Genomic DNA, 20,678 nt, shown 5'->3' on the forward strand with positions numbered 1-20,678 from the left:
TGTATCCCTAAGTACTTCATACATTTTGATTCCATTATCGATGAAATTGTTATCAAATTTCCATTTCCAACTGTTACTATATTTTGTATGTTGGCTTTCAATTCTGACACTTTGCTAAAATTATTATTTCTAGCAACTTTTTAGTAGATTCTTTAGTTTTTTCTCCATAGATGATCATATTGTCTTTTTTTTATTATTTAATTGTTTGGCTAGGTACTCCAACATAATATTGCACAAAAGTAGTAAAAGTGAACATTCTTGTCTTGTTACCAGTCTTAGAGGTGAGGCATTCAGTGTTTCATAATTAAATGTGACATTAGTTGTAGATTTTTACAGATCCCCTTTATCAGTTGATGAAGTTTGTGCAAAATGAGTATTGTTTGTTCCTTAAAAATATGGTAGCATTCACCAGTGAAGTCCTCTGAGTTGAAGTTTTCTTTGTGAGAAAGCAACTACAAATTCATTTAAAAACAAATAAATATGAAGGCTATTCTGGTGATCTTTGTTTTTCAATGGGGTTTTGCAATTTGTGTATTTCAAGGAATTTGTCTATTTCATCTAAGTTGTCTAATACACTGGCACAAAATTGGTTTTAATATTCTTTTATTGGGGTTGGAAGCCAAGATGGCTGAATAGGAACAGCTCCGGTCTACAGCTCCCAGCTTGAGCAATGCAGAAGCGGGTGATTTCTGCATTTCCATCTGAGGTACCGGGTTCATCTCACTAGGGAGTGCCAGACAGTGGGTGCAGGACAGTGGGTGCAGCACACCGTGCGTGAGCCGAAGCAGGGCGAGGCATTGCCTCACCCAGGAAGTGCAAGGGGTCAGGGAGTTCCCTTTCCTAGTCAAAGAAAGGGGTGACAGATGGCACCTGGAAAATCGGGTCACTCCCACCCTAATACTGCGCTTTTCCAACGGGCTTAAAATCCAGCACATCAGAAGATTATATCCCGCACCTGACTCAGAGGGTCCTACGCCCATGGAGTCTGGCTGATTGCTAGCACAGCAGTCTGAGATCAAACTGCAAGGTGGCAGTGAGGCTGGGGGAGGGGCACCTTCCATTGCCTAGGCTTGATTAGGTAAACAAAGCAGCTGGGAAGCTCAAACTGGGTGGAGCCCACCACAGCTCAAGGAGGCCTGCCTGCCTCTGTAGGCTCCACCTCTGGGGGCAGGGCACAGACAAACAAAAAGTCAGCAGTAACCTCTGCAGACTTAAATGTCCCCATCTGACAGCTTTGAAGAGAGTAGTGGTTCTCCCAGCGTGCAGCTGGAGATCTGAGAATGGGCAGACTGCCTCCTCAAGTGGGTCCCTGACCCCCGAGCAGCCTAACTGGGAGGCACCCCCCAGTAGGGGCAGAATGACACCTCACACAGCCGGGTACTCCTCTGAGAGAAAACTTCCAGAGGAACAATCAGGCAGCAGCATTTGTGGTTCACCAATATCCGCTGTTCTACAGCCACCGCTGTTCTGCAGCCTCTGCTGCTGATACGCAGGCAAACAGATCTGGAGTGGACCTCTAGCAAACTCCAACAGACCTGCAGCTGAGCGTCCTGTCAGTTAGAAGGAAAACTAACAAACAGAAAGGACATCCACACCAAAAACCCATCTGTACGTCACCATCATCAAAGACCAAAAGTAGATAAAACCACAAAGATGGGGAAAAAACAGAGCAGAAAAACTGGAAACTCTAAAAAGCAGAGCACCTCTCCTCCTCCAAAGGAACACAGCTCCTCACCAGCAATGGAACAAAGCTGGACAGAGAATGACTTTGACGAGTTGAGAGAAGAGGGCTTCGGATGATCAAACTACTCTGAGCTATAGGAGGAAACTCAAACCAATGGCAAAGAAGTTAAAAACTTTGAAAAAAAATTAGACTAATGGATAACTAGAGTAACCAATATAGAGAAGTCCTTAAAGGAGCTGATGGAGCTGAAAGCCAAGGCTCGAGAACTACGTGAAGAATGCAGAAGCCTCAGGAGCTGATGTGATCAACTGGAAGAAAGGGTATCAGTGATGGAAGATGAAATGAATGAAATGAAGTGAGAAGGGAAGTTTAGAGAAAAAAGAATAAAAAGAAACAAAGCCTCCAAGAAATATGGGACTATGTGAAAAGACCAAATCTACATCTGATTGGTGTACCTGAAAGTGATGGGGAGAATGGAACCAAGTTGGAAAACACTCTGCACGATATTATCCAGAAGAACTTCCCCAATCTAGCAAGGCAGGCCAACATTCAGATTCAGGAAATACAGAGAATGCCACAAAGATACTCCTCGAGACGAGCAACTCCAAGACACATAATTGTCAGATTCACCAAAGTTGAAATGAAGGAAAAAATGTTAAGGGCAGCCAGAGAGAAAGGTTGAGTTACCCAGAAAGGGAAGCCCATCAGACTGACAGCTGATCTCTCGGCAGAAACTCTACAAGGCAGAAGAGAGTGGGGGCCAATATTCAACATTCTTAAAGAAACGAATTTTCAACCCAGAATTTCATATCCAGCTAAACTAAGCTTCATAAGTGAAGGAGAAACAAAATACTTTACAGAGAAGCAAATGCTGAGAGATTTTGTCACCACCAGGCCTGCCCTAAAAGAGCTCCTGAAGGAAGCACTAAACATGGAAAGGAAAAACTGGTACCAGCCACTGGAAAAACATGCCAAAATGTAAAGACTATCAAGGCTGGGAAGAAACTGCATCAACTAATGAGCAAAATAACCAGCAAAATAACCAGCTAACATCATAATGACAGGACCAAATTCACACATAACAATATTAACTTTAAATGTAAATGGGCTAAAAGCTCCAATTAAAAGATACAGACTGGCAAATTGGATAAAGAGTCCAGACCCATCAGTGTGTTGTATTCAGGAAACCCATCTCACATGCAGAGACACACATAGGCTCAAAATAAAGGGATGGAGGAAGATCTACTGAGCAAATGGAAAACAAAAAAAGGCAGGGGTTGCAATCCTAGTCTCTGATAAAACAGACTTTAAACCAACAAAGATCAAAAGAGACAAAGAAGGCCATTACATAATGGTAAAGGGATCAATTCAACAAGAAGATCTAACTATCCTAAATATATATGCACCCAATACAGGAGCACCCAGATTCATAAAGCAAGTCCTTAGTGACCTACAAAGAGACTTAGACTCCCACACAATAATAATGGGAGACTTTAACACCCGACCGTCAACATTAGACAGATCAATGAGACTGAAAGTTAACAAGGATACCCAGGAATTGAACTCAGCTCTGCACCAAGCGGACCTAATAGTCATCTGCAGAACTCTCCACCCCAAATCAACAGAATACACATTTTTTTCAGCCCCACACCACACCTATTCCAAAATTGACCACATAGTTGGAAGTAAAGCACTCCTCAGCAAATGTAAAGGAACATAAATTATAACAAACTGTCTCTCAGACCACAGTGCAATCAAACTAGAACACAGGATTAAGAAACTCACTCAAAACCACTCAACTACATGGAAACTGAACAACCTGCTCCTGAATGACTACTGGATACATAACGAAATGAAGGTAGAAATGAAGATGTTCTTTGAAACCAATGAGAACAAAGACACAACATACCAGAATCTCTGGGACACAGTCAAAGCAGTGGGTAGAGGGAAATTTATAGCACTAAATGCTCGCAAGAGAAAGCATGAAAGATCCAAAATTGACACCCTGACATCACAATTAAAAGACCTAGAAAAGCAAGAGCAAACACATTCAAAAGCTAGCAGAAGGCTAGAAATAACTAAGATTAGAGCAGAACTGAAGGAGATAGGGACACAAAAAACCCTTCAAAAAATCAATGAATCCAGGAGCTGGTTTTTGAAAAGATCAACAAAATTGATAGACTGCTAGCAAGACTAATAAAGAAGAAAAGACAGAAGAATGAAATAGACGCAATAAAAAATGATAAAGGGGATATCACCACCGATCCCACAGAAATACAAACTACTGTCAGAGAGAATACTATAAACACCTCTACGCAAATAAACTAGAAAATCGAGAAGAAATGGATAAATTCTTTGACACATACGCCCTCCCAAGACTAAACCAGGAAGAAGTTGAATCTCTGAATAGACCAATAACAGGCTCTGAAATTGTGGCAATAATGAATAGCTTACCAACTAAAAAGAGTCCAGGACCAGATGGATTCACAGCCAAATTCTACCAGAGGTACAAGGAGGAACTGGTACCATTCCTTCTGAAACTATTCCAATCGATAGAAAAAGAGGGAATCCTCCCTAACTCATTTTATGAGGCCACCATCATCCTGATACCAAAGCCGGGCAGAGAGACAACCAAAAAAGGGAATTTTAAACTAATATCCTTGATGAAAATTAATGCAAAAATCCTCAATAAAATACTGGCAAACCAAATCCAGCAGCACATCAAAAAGCTTATCCACCATGATCAAGTGGGTTCATCCCTGGGATGTAAGGCTGGTGCAACATATGCAAATCGATAAATGTAATCCTGCATATAAACAGAACCAAAGACAAAAACCCCATTGTCTCAGCCCAAAATCTCCTTAAGCTGATAAGCAAATTCAGCAAAGTCTCAGGATACAAAATCAACGTACAAAAATCACAAGCATTCTTAAACACCAATAACAGACAGAGAGCCAAATCATGAGTGAACTGCCATTCACAATTGCTTCAAAGAGAATAAAATACCTAGGAATCCAACTTACAAGGGATGTGAAGGACCTCTTCAAGGAGAACTACAAACCACTGCTCAGCGAAATAAAAGAGGATACAAACAAATGGAAGAACATTCCATGCTCATGGGTTGGAAGAATCAATATTGTGAAAATGGCCATACTGCCCAAGGTAATTTATAGATTCAATGCCATCCCCATCAAGCTACCAATGACTTTCTTCACAGAATTGGAAAAAACTACTTTAAATTTCATATGGAACCAAAAAAGAGCCCGCATCACCAAGTCAATCCTAACCCAAAAGAACAAAGCTGGAGGCATCACGCTACCTGACTTCAAACTATACTACAAGACTGCAGTAACCAAAACAGCATGGTACTGGTACCAAAACAGAGATATAGATCAATGGAACAGAACAGAGCCCTCAGAAATAATGTCGCATATTTACAACCATCTGATGTTTGACAAACCTGACAAAAACAAGCAATGGGGAAAGGATTCCCTATTTAATAAATGGTGCTGGGAAAACTGGCTAGCCATATGTAGAAAGCTGAAACTGGATCCCTTCCTTACACCTTATACAAAAATTAATTCAAGATGGATTAAAGACTTACATGTTAGACCTAAAACTATAAAAACCATAGAAGAAAACCTAGGCAATACTATTCAGGACATAGGCATGGGCAAGGACTTCATGTCTAAAACACCAAAAGCAATGGCAACAAAAGCCAAAATTGACAAATGGGATCTAATTAGGCTAAAGAGCTTCTGCACAGCAAAGGAAACTATCATCAGAGTGAACAGGCAACCTACAAAATGGGAGAAAATTTTTGCAACCTACTCGTCTGACAAAGGGCTAATATCCAGAATCTACAATGAACTCAAACAAATTTACAAGAAAAAAACAGACAACCCCATCAAAAAGTGGGCAAAGGATATGAACAGACACTTCTCAAAAAATGACATTTATGCAGCCAAAAAACACATGCAAAAATGCTCATCACTGGCCATCAGAGAGATGCAAGTCAAAACCACAATGAGATACCATCTCACACCAGTTAGAATGGTGATCATTAAAAAGTCAGGAAACAACAGGTGCTGGAGAGGATGTGGAGAAATAGGAACACTTTTACACTGTTGGTGGGACTGTAAACTAGTTCAACCATTGTGGAAGTCAGTGTGGCGATTCCTCAGGGATCTAGAACTAGAAATACCATTTGACCCAGCCATCCCATTACAGGGTATATACCCAAAGAATTATAAATCATGCTGCTATAAAGACACATGCACATGTATATTTATTGTGGCACTATTCACAATAGCAAAGACTTGGAACCAACCTAAATGTCCAACAACGATAGACTGGATTAAGAAAATGTGGCACATATTCACCATGGAATACTATGCAGCCATAAAAAATGATGAGTTTGGCTAGGCACGGTGGCTCATGCCTGTAATCCCAGCACTTTGGGAGGCCGAGGCGGGCGGATCACGAGGTCAGGAGATCGAGACCATCCTGGCTAACACGGTGAAACACTGTCTCTACTAAAAAAATACAAAAGATTAACTGGGCGCGGTGGTGGGCACCTGTAGTCCCAGCTACTCGGGAGGCTGAGGCAGGAAAATGGCGTGAACCCGGCCTGGGCAAAAGAGCGAGATTCTGTCTCAAAAAAAAAAAAAAACCAAAAAATGATGAGTTCATGTTCTTTGTAGGGACATGGATGAAACTGGAAACCATCATTCTCAGCAAACTATCGCAAGGACAAAAAACCAAACACCGTTATGTTCTCACTCATAGGTGGGAATTCAACAATGAGAACACATGAGCACAGGAAGGGGAACATCACACTCCGGGGACTGTTGTGGGGTGGTGGGAGAGGGGAGGGATAGCATTAGGAGATATACCTAATGCTAAATGACGAGTTAATGGGTGCAGCACACCAACATGGCACATGTATACATATGTAACAAACCTGCACATTGTGCACATGTACCCTAAAACTTAAAGTATAATAATAATAAAATAAAATAATTCTTTTATTATCCTATTAATACTGCTGGATCTGAAGTGATGGTTCCTCATTCATTAATAACATTGGTAATATGTCCTTTTTTTTTAAATCAGGTTAGCAAAATGCTTACCAATTTTATCAATCTTTTCAAATAACAAACTTTCGGCTGCATTGAGTTTCTTTGTTTTTTTTTTTTTTGAGACGGAGTCTCGCTCTGTCACCCAGGCTGGAGTGCAATGGCACGATCTCGGCTCACTGCAACCTCTGTCTCCTGGGTTCAAGTGATTCTCCTGCCTCAGCCTCCCAAGTAGCTGGGATTACAGGTGCCCGTCACCATGCCTAGCTAATTTTTGTATTTTTAGTAGAGATTGGGTTTCACCACGTTGGCCAGGCTGGTCTAGAACTGCTGACCTCGTGATCCACCTGCCTCAGCCTCCCAAAGTCCTGGGATTATAGGCATGAGTCACCATGCCCAGCCTTGAGTTTATTCTTAAATTTCCTTTTTATTTCAATTTTACTATTTCCTTACTTTTACTTATTTTAGACTTAATTTGTTCTTGTTTTTGCATTCTTAAGGTGAATGCCTAGTTAATTGATTAGAGATCTTTCTTCTTCCTAATATAATCATTCAATACTATAAACTTTCCTCTAAGCCCTTCTTTGGCCATATCCCACAGATTTTGCTATGTTGTGCTTTGGTTTACATTTAGGTCAAATATTTTTTCTTTGACCTAAAGAAGTGTACTTTTTAAATTCTGAATATTTGGGCATTTTACAGATACGTTTTTGTTATTGATTTCTAGTTGTGCAGAATTACATTATGCTCAGATAATGATAATGTATTTTGTATAATTTTAATCCTTCTAAATGTATTGGGATTTGTTTTATGGCCCAGAATTAGCTTTATCTTAATGAATAATCTATGCGCCTTTTAAATGAATGTGTAATCCTATTGTTGGGTGACTGTTCTCTCAATGTTGATTAATCAAATTGATTGATACTGTTGTCAAGTATTCTAGATCATTACTAACTTCTATTTGTTCCAATAATTATTGAGAAAGGAGTGTTGACATCTCTAATTAATAGTTATGAAATTGTTTATTTTCCCTTTCACTTCTACCAGTTTTTGCTTCATGTATTTTGAAGCCCTGCTAATGGGTGCAATCACATTTAGTTTTTAACATTCTCATGAATGACTTTACCCCTTTATTGTTAGAAATGTCCTTCTTTATCTCATATGACCTGATAATATTTCTTCCTCTGAAATCTACTTTTTTGTTTGACAGTAACATAGTCACTCCCGCTTACTTTTGATTATTATCTGCATGGAATATCTTTTCCATCGTCTTAACTTATCTGCATCTTTGGACATGAAGTGTATTTGGGTTTCTTGTAGAAAGGATGTAGTGGCATCTTGCCTTATTTTTCAATATGAAAGTATCTGCCTTTGAAAGGCAGTATTTAGACTATATACATTTGAGATATGTTAATATGTCACTGGATTTAAACATATCATCTTACCGTCTATTTTCTGTTTGTTTAATCTGTTCTGCTCCTTTTTTCTCTTTATCTGACTTCTTTTGGATTGAGTATTTTTAGTGATTCCATATGATCTCCACAATTGGCTTATTATGTATGCCTCTTCGCCATTTTTTTAGTGGTTGATCTACACTTTACAATGTATATCATTAACTTATGTCTAAGTTCAAAGAATATATCATTTCTTGCACAGTGTAAAAAACTTACGACGGTACATTTCCCTTTCCTTTCCCATCCTTTATGTTGTTGTTGTCATAAATTGTCCTACATGTTATAAACTACATAATACATTGTTATTACTTTTACTTTAATCAGTCAATTATCAATTTAAAAAATGGAAAATATGGGAAAAAGTATCTTCTGTATTTTACCCATCAGAGGCTGCTTCACTCCTTTATATTTCTAAATTGCCATCTGGTATCATTTTCTTTCTGCCTGAAGAAGTTCCTTTATACTCTCTGTAATGCAGATGTGCTGACAATAAATTCTTTAGTTTTTGTTTGTATCAGATGAGAATTAGTGTAACAAAAAATGAAAGTGATAAAAGTAAATCCCAATACTTCACTAATTGTAATACATTTTAATGTATTTTGCCACCAGCTACAATGCAGAGGCTTAGACTGGATTCTTTAAAAAAAATTGGTTATATGCTGTTTACAGAAATTTATTGAAAATATAATGACACAGAAAAGCTCATAGTAAAAGCAAATACTAATTGAACTGCTACAGCTATATTAATAGCAGATAAAATACATTTTAAGGCAAAAAAGCACTGTCAGGAATAAAGAAGTTTGTTATGTAATGGTCAAAGGAAAATTCAACACAAGAGGTAACAAGTCTGAGCTTTTAAGTACTAATATTTAGCCTAAAATCATAAGAAACACAAAAGAAATAGAATAACATAAGAATAAAACCTAAAATGATTGGAAAAGAAAAAATTCTAACTAGTCATATTTCAAGATAATATGTTTATCTGCTGATAAAATAATAGGTGAGTGAAACTACAGACAAACTAGTAGGAGAATTCAGCAACGTTGCTAGTATAAGGCCAATGTAAAAAACTTAATAGTTCTTTGATATGCCAGCAAAAACTATTAATAAAAACAGTTACAAACACCATTTTCTATAGTGACAAAAAATTGCAATAGGATGTAATGTGTCAAAAAATGTGCTAGGTCTTCATTAAAAAATATGGAATGTATCAAAGGATATTAAACAAGACCCAAATCAATGAAAAGATATGTTCATGATGGAAAGGCTCAATATATAGCTAACAGTTCTATTAAATTAGTTTATAAATGCAATGCAATACAATTCCTGACTGGCAATTTTCCAAATTGATCCTAGAATTATTATGGTAGAGTAAAAAAGGCAAGCGTAGCCAAGGCAGATTTGTGAAAGACTAGAAATGGAGGGATGGGGTTGTACCAGACACCAAGACTTATTATAAACCTATGATGATAAGGATGGTGGAACTAGTGATAGACAGATAAACAGACCAATGGGCCCCATATTTGAAAATCTGCCATTGGACAGAGGTCTCATTACATTAACAGAGAATCCATGAACAGAGGTCTCATTACATTAACAGAGAATCAATAAACAATGCTAGGACAACTGGCTATCTATAGATGAAAAGAAAAATAGTTTTAAAAATCTTACTTCATTCACAAATATTGAATTCTGGATAAATTACAGACTTGTATGAAAACAGAAAAACTCTTAGAAAAAAATAGAGCAGGACGCCTCTATGGCATTGGGGTTGGAAATCAGTTCTTAGGAACTAAAAACTATAAGTAACAACAAAAGACAGACTTGATAATTTTGATGGCATTGGTGTTAATTTACATCACAAGAGACGCCATAGACAAAGTAAAAAGACAAGCTACACAGGTGGGGAATACAGCTGCAGTTCCCATAAATGAAAAAAGACTAATCCAAAAGTGAATAAAATTAAGACAAACAATCCCATAGAAAAAGGAGCAAAGGATGTGAACAGATAATTCCAGAAAGGAAAACTACAGGGTCCAAGTGGAGATGCTCGGTCATGCTAATAGTCAGGGAAGTAAAAATTTAAAAAGCAACAAGTAATCACTTATGCCTTTCAAAAAAGCAAGACTCGGAAATCCGATAAGAACTGGCAAGTACACAGGGAAATAGAAATTCCAATACGCTCCTGGTGGGAGTATATGCTGGTACAATGGTGTAAGGAGGTGGTGCGAACGTGGCTGAAGATGTGCATATGGTATGATTCAGTCATTCCCAACGGAGCAGTGAGCAAGGACACTTTTGTTTGGAGCAAAAGTAATGGTGGTTTTTGCCATTAAAAGTAATGGTAAGAACCACCATTACTTTTGCACCAACCTAATACATTGCAGCCAGCCCTCTGTGCCATAGTCGTCACCTCCCCAGAGATCATACTGTGCATCGGGTAACCTGAAGCAACGCGGTCTGTCTCCAATGCCAACCACACGCTCCACTTACATGTGCATACTCCCTATGCTCTTTTCTTCCTTAAATGATCTCCTTAGCATTTACCTTTTCATCCACACTATATTTCATTTGTACCATAGCATATATTTTACTTATCTTTTTTATTGTCTGTCTCATGAAGGGTTTTGTCTTTGTCATTTTTTTTTCTCAATGCCATCTCCCCTGTACCTAAAACACTGCTAGCCCATCATAGGCACCCTATAACTATTTGTGGCAAAAATAAATAAATGGGATCTCAAAAACATGATACGGAGTAAAAAAAAGCAAGATGTAAAAGGATATGGATTCTATTCATGTCAGTGTTAAAGCACATCATAGCACATACATTATGGAAAGCTAATAAATATGTAGTAAAATAAAACATGCATGTTGGCTTCAAGAGAGCAGTGATTTCTGGGGAAAGAGAGTGGGGGATGTTTGGGGGCAGGGTTTTAGTTGCATCGATTACATTTTATTTCTTAGAGAGATTGGTCAACCCGACAGACATCTGGCAAAATGTTATCATCGATTATTTTGAGTGTTTGAAATATTTCATAATTTTTGAAAAGTTGCAGATAAATAAATAAAGAGGAAAAATATTGTAAGGTTATCTCCTCATATTAAGGCTATTCCTCCAGTTCTGACCCAAAGGCCACCTTGGGCATTCAGAATTCTTCACCTTAACCCTACTCTCCTGAAGGTCACTGATTCGGCCCTAGGCAATTGTGCACAGGTGTTTCTGGTTCTATTTTTGTTGAGAAATCTAATTCTGCTGTGTTTTATTCAATCAGGGTTCCTATTTTCCTGTGGGGATTAGGTATCAACTACTGGAAATGAACCCTTCCCCACAATCAGCCACAGCATCACATCCACTAAACAGCACAAAGAGCAGACATGGGCATTTCGTTTATCAGATGATGGGTGAACACCAGGCAGAACACACTCTGAGGCTGCAGCAGGCACAGAAGTGTATTAACACAGATAAGTTTTTATTGAATTAAGAGGGAGCACTTAGAAGGAAGACCCTAGAGAGTAAAAGGATTAAGTCATTTTGAAACATTTTTCTCCTGTCAAGGGAGCAAATGGAGTATCAGTGTGACCGCCGGATTCTGACTCACCAGAGCCACGTGGAACGGCAGCCTCCCAAGGGGAAGGAGAAGTGTTCACTGGCAGTTCCCAAGAAAAGCCTCCACCAACAGGAGTTGTCTACACAATATGTTCATGAACAGAATATCCAGAGAATATATTGCTTTGATAACAAGGGAAGGTGACATGCAAGATACCAAGATGCTTTTTTATTATTTAAAATACTGTTTTCCTAAGAGGTGTTGCTGGGCTTTCCTTCCTTGATACATTGCACTTTCTTTTTCTTTTTTTCTTTTGAGACATAGTCTCACTCTGTCACCCAGACTGGAGTGCAATGGCGCGATCTCGGCTCACTGCAACCTCCGCCTGCTGGGTTCAAGAAATTCTCCTGCCTCAGCCAGCCAAGTAGCTGGAATTACAGGCACCCGCCACAAAGCCCAGCTAATTTTTTGTGTTATTAATAGAGGCGGGGTTTTGCCATCTTGGCCAGGCTGGTCTTGAACTCCTGACCTCAGGTGATCCACCCACCTTGGCCTCCTAAAGTGCTGGGATTACAGGCATGAGCCACTGTGCCCAGCAGGTTATCTTTTTTATGTAAAGAAAAAATTTATTTATAACTGCTAGGCTTGGCAAACGGGAGAGATTCAAAGGATAAACTCCCAATATTACTTTGACCCAAAGCCTGAAAGCTGCTGTTAATTTTTAAAAATTCTTTGAACAGAAATAAATGTTTTGTTTAACTATTTTTCCCACCTCCTTTTATTTTTCTTTCACCTAAAAGTAGAACGCGGAACATTTTCCACTCTCTGTGGAAAGTCTAAATTTCTGAAGGTATTGGCAAGATGGTCTGGATTTTTTTCAGATTTTTATGGTAGTACATTCGAATGGGTGGGGTCTCGCCCGTTCCTGTATTAAGAGGACTGAAAATTGGAGGAAGGGAGGGAGGGGGTAAGTGCTGCATTCCACGCCTTATCTTTAGCATTTACGAGAACCATAGAAATGTATCCCAAATCCCTGAAGCAGGAAGCAAGTAGTAAAACCCATGTGTTCATAGGAAATTCTGTGGCTTTTTTGTTCCACGGTGCTTTCTGGGAAGAGCTAAGAGGTAAAAATGGCCAGAGGGCGGTGACCAGAGGGCCCACTGTGGCCCCCGCCAGGCCAGCATGCCCGGTCACCCCCACTGGCTTCTCCTGGGGGCTTGAGTGAGAAGGTTTGGGAGCCAGAATGTATTGGTGGTCTCCTCCAGGCCTGAGCACTGGCCTCGCTGGGTCTGGGAAAAAGGGTCTTAGGGCTTGGAGGCAGTGTGAAGAGTGTATTCCTACCCAGCCACTCTCCACCTTCCCTAATGAAATAGATAAAACATCTGAGTCTGCCCATCCAGTGTGGCAGGAATGGTGCAAAGGTCAAGAGAAAAACCTGCACTCAATGGCCTTGCAACTTACGCTGCTCCGTCTTTCCAGAGCTAGGGGTGCTTGGCTAAACATGAAATGAAATCCGAAGTCCCTGGCCCTTGTGAAGGGTCTTGCAGAGATTAAACGAAGGATATAAAAACTTAACACAGGTAAGTACTCAATACGGTGTTATTCTTCTTTGCATTATTTCATCATCTGAGACCATCAAGGCCAAGGGGACTCCATTAGCAGGCAAATCTGCAAGCCCACATTTTTGCTCCTGGGCCAAGTTCCAAGAACTGTACTATCCCTCCCCTACTCCCAACCCCAACCCCAACAGGGACACTCTTGCAAATGAATGCCATAATTCCCACTGGATGTCTATGTCTCTTAAGGTTTCTTGGGTCTTGATTTCTACTCCCATTCCAAGAATGCCACTGTTTGCACAAATGTCAATTAAAGAATGCATCTCTCCGTGGGCTCCAATGCCTGGTTGGGAGGCAGCAGCAAGGGCTCTGAGGCTCTGGGTGAACTGGAGTTTCTCCACTCTTTACCTTCCCCCAGCAACCCCACAGAAGAAAGATGCCACCCAAAGGAGGCACTAGAAACCACTAGTATCTGCCGGGCCTGCACTGCATCTGGGGCTTCGGGCTGCCTGGGCTGCCTGCCCCACCCACTCCACCCTGGAGGAATCAGGTGGAAAACAGGATATTGCTTTTCTCCTCACAAACCACAATGAGCTGTGGGCCACTGTTTTTAATGTAAACTCTGTTCAGGAGAACAGCTATAAGTGTGGGTTGGGAAGATTTGTGCATATTTTAAAACAAATTTAATCCATACTTGTTGTGCTCCAGGAATGTAAATATGATTAATGTTCAAAATGCCATTAATCTTAATTTAATCGGTTGCATTTTTCCATTAACTAATTATTGCTTCTCTGAGTTGATTAGCTACCTTTATTTCTCCTTGAGTCAAAAAGCCATTATTCCTAGTCAAACATAATGTTTTAGAGCTAATTTTTGCACAGGTTTCTCAAATTCTCTAAAGATCCTCCAGCTATGCTACAAGGGATCCTAGCATTCCCGGGACCAGGGCAAATGGAGAAGAGGAAGGGACAGAGAGGGGACAGATGAACAAGGATACACTCTCTTGTTTTAATTCAATCAACCCAAGTTTTAGATAATATACTAGACTTTTGCATGAGATTTCACTTGAAGGAAGAATTCTACTATTCCCAAACAACTATTCAAATGCATTTTTTTTTTTTAAGATGGAGTTTTGCTCTTGCTGCCCAGGCTGGAGTGCAATGGCACAATCTCAGCTCACCGAAAGTTCCACCTCCTGGGTTCAAGCAATCCTCCTGCCTCAGCCTCCCGAGTAGCTGGGATTACAGGCGTGCGCCACCACACCCAGCTAATTTTGTATTTTTAGTAGAGATGGGGTTTCTCCATGTTGGTCAGGCTGGTCTCCAACTCCCAACCTCAGGTGATCCACCCGCCTCGGCCTCTCAAAGTGCTGGAATTATAGGTGTGAGCTACTGCACCTGGCCTCAAATGCATTTTATATGTGCCCACACCTAGCAGATCATTGAGTGTAACTAAAACGATGTAACTATTTTAGTCAGAGAGAACTCATGCACTTATGTACTTATGTGAGTGGGTCCCCTTTGAAGTTGTCACATTAAGACACTATAGACGTATCCCTACGATGCTGCCACTTCTCAAAAACTTGTTGGCATTTTTAAGTAATTGATTTCAAAGCTAAATGTGTATTTCTTTGGCTATTTTCACTAGAGACAAAAATTACATACATAAAATGGGGATTAGAAATAACACTTCTGTTGATGGCGTGAACCCGGGAGGCGGAGCTTGCAGTGAGCCGAGATTGCGCCTCTGCACTCCAGCCTGGGCGACAGAGCGAGACTCAGTCTCAAAAAAAAAAAAAAAAAAAAAAAAAAAAGAAATAACACTTCTGTTTCCTGAAGAAGAAAGAAAGCACTTGTAAAATTTACTCTGCAAAATGTGAAATTCTAAACCAATTTTATGTTTTTAAGAATTCTCTGAAGGTGGGTTTAGATTTCTGAAATGGTTTAAAGTCATTCTGAGTTAAAACTATCAAACAAGATGGATAATCAAGCTTGGTAATATATAAGAGGTACAAAGACAAGGGTGACTCATATAATGGCATTGACTTTCTTAGTGGTTTAAACTTCTCGCCAAAGGCAATTCCAGGAGAGGCAGCCTTCAAGGTTGGGATCATTCTGCAGGGTGAACCCCAGGAAAGGCGCCTTTCGTGGAACTGCTCTGCCATCAATGTTGTACCCCACTCTCGGTATGGGGATTTGGAAAGCACGGGCCCTGTAAGGAAGTGAATGTTCCTAATCATCGTTCCCAGAATCTGGCACAGTGGCTGGCAGGAATGCAACTGATGTTGGTTGAAACAAAGCTTTCTCAGGGTTTTGATATGGAAATATTGAAATATTGATTCCTAAAAGATCAATTTTTGAATAGCAAACTAGATTTGAAGCCTAACATTTCCCTCACACCTTTGTCTTAGTTTTTTTTCAGATGGGGGACTTTGACCCAGAGAAACCCAGTGACTTCCCCTGGTAGCACAGCAAGCACGTGGCAAGGTGAGGACCAAACCTGCAGCTGCTGACTCCCAGTCCAGTGCTCACTGCACCCTGCCTTGTTGCTCAGTCCTCAGGCTGGCTTAACGGGCATGCGACCTGTGCAGCAGCCCCCTCTTTGGTTTAATACTCTGTTGTCATCACCTTGAAATTCTTAATACTTTTTCAGCAAGGGTTCCCCACGTTTTAGTTTTGCACGGGGCCTCACAAATTATGTGGCTCATCCCACCAGTACCTTTGTGGATATGATTCAAGCATTAGGCATGTCTCCTTGGAGAAGCATGTTCCAGAGTCATGTTCCAGATCAAAGACAGGGCTGACAGGCCGGGTGTGGTGGCTTAAACCTGTAATCTCAACACTTTGGGAGGCCAAGGCCACAGGGTTTCTTGAGCCCAGGAGTTAGAGACCAGCCTGGGCAATACAGCAAGACCCTTTCTGTCTATATAAAAAAATTAGTCTGGCGTGGTAGTGCATGCCTATAGTTCCAGCTACTCGGGAGACTGAGGTGGGAGGATGACTTGAGCCTGGGAGGTTGAGTTTGCAGTGAGCTGTGATGAAGCTGCTGCACTCCAGCCTGGGCAATAGAGCAAGACTCTGTCTCAAAAGAAAAAGGCACAGGGCCAAGGTTAGGGAGTCCTGGGCCCTAGGTCACCCTCTGTAGCTGTTAACTGTTAAAGAGGCTGACCCAGGGCTCCTTAGCCTTGGCCCTGAGTTCTCTTTGGTGCCTCATTCATGGTAACTGCTTAACAGTTAGCTTGTTCCAAGCTGAAGCCATGTCTCCTGTAGCAGATCCCCGGGCTGGGAGGTAGCCCTGAGTTAACTCTAGCCAGCACTGACTGAGTCAGCCCACATCAAAATAGCTGACTGAAATGGGGAAGATTCTCTCCTTAGGCATAATCACTGGCTGTTTGGTATATTGCCTAGAGAGGTTAGCTATTGTTTTTGTGTATTTGTTTATTTTCCTACTGAACCGATTGATCTTTCAGGGAATTGCCTGAAAGGAACAGTTGTTTTGATGTTGTATGGGACAACTACTGGCTTTTGTTGTATGGAAACAGGTTGCTTTTCTAATAGGAAAAGCCTCTTCAAGTCACGTGCTTAGCCCATGTGAGTAAGTGTGGAGCCAGCTCATGAAAGCTCCTTTACCAGCTTAATCACCCCCTGCCAGCCAAGGCTGGTCCTTGGCCATGCTAGGAGATGAATGATGCCTGTTTGACGTTCCCCTCCTTTCCTCTGGGCATTCTCTGACATTCTTCTTCACCCACAAAGTACCTAAATGTTCACGGTCACCACGGTCACTCCTCTTTGCCTAAGACATTGCTCCGTGTTTTCAGTCTTGCTTCCCAATCACTGTCTGTCTGTCCTGTCCACATTCCCTTTTCCATTGTGCATTCTGCCACCTGACCATGAGCCACCTTCAGCTGATGTCCTTTATCCCATTGCCTGTCTTGAATTGGCTTACTGATGTGTCTCTGCCCAGATGAAGATATGCCTCAGCTCAGTTAAATGCAGTAGCTGTGATTGCACCACTGCACTCCAACCTGGCAAGAGAATGAGACTGTCTCTAAATAAATAAATAAATATGCACATGCAGGCTATAGCAGATGCTGTCACCGACACCCCCAGGAGTGAGTGGGGGTTGGAGGATCGATGCCGTAGCCTCCTCACCTTCAAGGTGTGTTCCATGTCATCTCCGAGAGATCCCCAACAAGGTGGAGCCCAAGTTGCTGACAGTGGTAAATTGCTATGAAACTACATTTAGCACCTCCCGCTGCCCTTCCCTGTCTCATTTCCCATTCCCATGCTGGTGTTTCCTGTACTACCTGCCAAATAAAGATTCTCTCCTTAGGCATAATCACTGGCTGTTTGGACCCAATCACTTGCACCTGATTTTTTTTTTTTTTTGAGACAGAATTTTGCTCTTATTGCCCAGGCTGGAGTGCAATGGCGTGATCTTGGCTCACAGCAACCTCTGCCTCCCAGGTTCAAGGGATTCTCCTGCCTCAGCCTCCCTAGTAGCTGGGATTAAAGGCCTGTGCCACCACGTCTGGCTAATTTTGTATTTTTAGTAGAGACGGGGTTTCTCCATGTTAGTCAGGCTGGTCTCGAACTCCCTACCTCAGGTGATCCACCCACCTCAGCCTCCCAAAGTGCTGGGATTACAGGCGTGAGCCACCATACCCAGCCCAGTTGCACCTGAATTTTTGTCTCCAGGTCTGCTTGTGGGGGAATCTGCCTAAGGCCATTGGTGCCAGGAGACGCCTTGGAGGCAGACCTCAAGTATTGGAATCTGGAGTTGGATCACTTGCCACCAAGTGGTGATGATTTCCAGGGTGCTGCAGAATCACATTTACTAAGGTCTTTACTTGCTGAGGATGGAGACAGTTACAGACAAAAAGCAGGGTGCACTGGCCTATGCAATAGCTCTAATGATTGAACAATATAAGGATGATCATCACTTTAAGGATTGGTTGTAGCTGCCATAAAAACCCAGGATAAGAAAATAACAGGCTCAGGTCAGGCAATTGCCAACTCAGAGGGCACCATGTGAAAGCTGGAAGTAGTTAAAGAGTTCCTCCTCTCTTAGCCAAAGGGAGATGCTGGAAACCAGGCCCAAATTGGATTGTAAAGATGTGGAGGCACAACATCCTGGCAGGTCTTGTCTACTGCAGCCAGGACCCTGTTAGGGAAGGAGTGGAAACTAGAGCCTGTGATGAGGCCTTCTGGGACTGGCAGGGGTGAGGGTGGGGGTTCCCTGCTTGATAGGGGAGGGCACTGTCCCATTGCCTGGAGACCTTGTAGCCCTCACCAGGGCCAGATGCTTTGTGAGATGATGTGTACCCCATGATCTCTCTTGCCTTCCCTCACAGCTTTGCGCCAGTAACTGGGGTCTTGACACAGCCTGGGCTGAGCAGAAAAGCACTGTCCCTGCTACTGGAAGAAAGGAGTTATTCTCCTGAGTGCTGCCTGCCTCACAGTTACTGACAGGGACTGGGTAGAATGTGCCTGGGAATGGATCATCAGGGAAGTCGTGAAGACCAGGGAGGAAGGAGGATAAACCTGGGCAGGGGAGAGCTCATTGATATGGTCCCACACTTCCGTGACTGAGGATTTAACCATCTGGCAAAGGTACCTGGACCAGGTACACTGGTACACTGCTGGGAAGGCTTCTTGAATTCAGACTCAATCATGGCCCAGAGTCAGTGAGGTGGAGATGCTGGAACTGCACTGGAAGAGCATAAGAAAGGGATCAATATTCCCAGGGAGGTAAAATGTTAGGATGGATTTGTTGGATAAGACCAGAAGCCTGAGAGGGTGCTTTCACTAACATGCTAAGAACAATGGCTCAATGGTGACTGTGCTCTGGAGGCCTTGGCTGATGGGAGGAAATGCTGTTATAAAATTGAGCTCCCCAGTATTAACAATTGGTACAGAAGTCCTTAACAGCAGAGCTCAGAGAGCAACAGGTAAACATGACAGGCAAGTCATCACTGTAACAGATAGCAAGGACAAAATGGCCCTTGGGGACACTGGCCCACAGAGATCTGTGATGACAGTGAATAAACCACTGAGTCCCAGTGGCAAGATACACAGGAAACCAGTAGTATATCACTTGACTTATATCAAGTGAGATCATGAGAGATCAAGCAGAAGATTAATGTCAGCTACAGTGTGAAAAATGGCAGTCCCTTGGCCTAGTGAGGACTAAATGCTGATCTTTTTTCTGTCTTGCCCAAATGCCTATCTAAAGAGTCTAGGGAGGCATTTTACGATTTTACAAACCATAAAATCTCATCAGAGGGGTTCCTGGCATAAGAGCACATGACAGATAAAAAGAGAAGTCCAAATATTTTACCCCAAAATATGTTTCTTTGCCGTAATTTGAAATGGCCCTGGAAGAAACCATCTTTCATGAGGGGAAAATTTGTATCTGTAAAGAATCTCTATTAATATAACTAGATCTTTTCCCTTCCAGACCCTCCAAGTGCTAAAGAGATTAACTGAAAGTCTAGCACCCTTTAAAAGTCTGAATCAGACTAACAACGGATCTCTCGGCAGAAACTCTATAAGCCAGAAGAGTGGGGGCCAACGTTCAACATTCCTAAAGAAAAGAATTTTCAACCCAGAATTTCATATCCAGCCAAACTAAGCTTCATAAGTGAAGGAGAAATAAAATCCTTTACAGACAAGCAAATGCTGAGAGATTTTGTCACCACCAGGCCTGCCCTACAAGAGCTCCTGAAAGAAGCACTAAACATGGAAAGGAACAACCGGTACCAGCCACTGTAAAAACATGCCAAATTGTAAAGACTGTTGATGCTAGGAAGAAACTGCATCAACTAACGAGCAAAATAACCAGCTAACATCATAATGACAAGACCAAATTCACACATAACAATATTAACTTTAAATGTAAACGGCCTAAATGCTCCAATTAAAAGACACAGACCGGTAAATTGGATAAAGAGTCAAGACCCATCAGTCTGCTGTATTCAGGAGACACATCTCACGTGCAGAGGCACACATAGGCTCAAAATAAAGGGGTGGAGGAAGATCTACCAAGCAAATGGAAAACAAAAAAAGCAGGGGTTGCAATCCTAGTCTCTGATAAAACAGACTTTTAACCAACAAAGATCAAAAGAGACAAAGAAGGCCATTACATAACGGTAAAGGGATCAATTCAACAAGAAGAGCTAACTATCTTAAATATGTATGCACCCAATACAGGAGCACCCAGATTCATAAAGCAAGTCCTTAGACACCTACAAAGAGACTTAAACTCCCACACAATAATAATGGGAGACTTTAACACCCCACCGTCAACATTAGACAGATCAACGAGATAGAAAGTTAACAAGGATATCCAGGAATTGA

The sequence above is a fragment of the Nomascus leucogenys genome, chromosome 18 (genome assembly GCF_006542625.1).
Source record: "Nomascus leucogenys isolate Asia chromosome 18, Asia_NLE_v1, whole genome shotgun sequence".
In the NCBI taxonomy this organism is placed as follows: Eukaryota; Metazoa; Chordata; class Mammalia; order Primates; family Hylobatidae; genus Nomascus; species Nomascus leucogenys.